Here is a 1,150-nt window from a genome sequence, read left to right as displayed (position 1 = left end):
GAGGATGGCCTTGTTGGACATCAATGGGAAGAGAGGCCCTTGGTCCTGAGAATGCTTTATGCCCCGGTATAGGGGAAAGCCAGGACAGGGAAGTGGGAGTGGGTGGGTTGGTGAACAGGGATGGGATAGGGGGTTTTCGGTGGGGAGGACCAAGAAAGGGGATAACATTTAAAATGTAAATAAAGAAAATTTCTAAGAAAAAAGAATTGATATTAAATTCTCTGAATTATAGTTTTACAGTGGAGAAACCTGGCAGACACTTTTAACCAAGCGAACAAAGTCAATAAGGCCAATACTAGAACAAATAGTTTGAGTCTCTTGGTACGCTTCACTGATGACACACAATGCTTCTTGTATTACTGTCAGAAATATTTGTCCTGAGTCTAGTAATGAGAAAGATCAAATGAGGAGCAAGGTGCAAAAAGATGGCCTGGAGTCTTCAAATCATCAAGGTGATGGAGGATTAAGACAGAAACATTGGGTCATAAACCAGGGGCCCAGGTCCCTTCCACCCTAGCACGCCCATGACCTTAGGATCACTGGTGAGTGGAACACAACATCTGTTCCAAACAAATCGTGATGGGCCTGTGACAGCAGGATTAAGGACACAGGAGAGCCCTGTCTGACCAGCACCTTGGATTCCTTCTGAATGGTGCTGGTATACCTTGGTTTCAAACACACTAGACAGCCCCACGGTCCCCAGAGGAGACACCACTTCCAGGTGCTGTAACACGCCCACTATCTTAGGATTTCAAGATACCAAGATACAAGGAGTTTGGTCATACCAGGATCTCAGGGTCTCAGAGGAAACTTGACTGCCAAGAATTCTGACACACCCAGAATCTCGGGTTCACAGGAGCCCAGAATCACAGGATCACAGAGAAAGCTGGACTCTAAGGAGTCCTGAATCAATTGGGATTATAGGAAGGATAGGCTCCAATTAAGTATATTGAGGGCAGCAAGCACTTGAGATAATCAGATGGCAGGAGGCAAGCATAAGAACAGAAGCAACANAAACCAAGGTTATTTGGCATCATCAGAACCAAACTCTCCCACCATAGTAAGTCCTGGATATACCATCACACGAGAAAAGATAGATATTCATCTGGAATAACAAAAAACCTAGGATAGCAAAAACTATTCTCAACAA

Source organism: Mus pahari, chromosome 7 (assembly GCF_900095145.1).
Source record: "Mus pahari chromosome 7, PAHARI_EIJ_v1.1, whole genome shotgun sequence".
Classification (NCBI taxonomy): domain Eukaryota; kingdom Metazoa; phylum Chordata; class Mammalia; order Rodentia; family Muridae; genus Mus; species Mus pahari.
The sequence above is the reverse complement of the archived record's forward strand: the minus strand, read 5'-3'. Positions refer to the sequence as shown.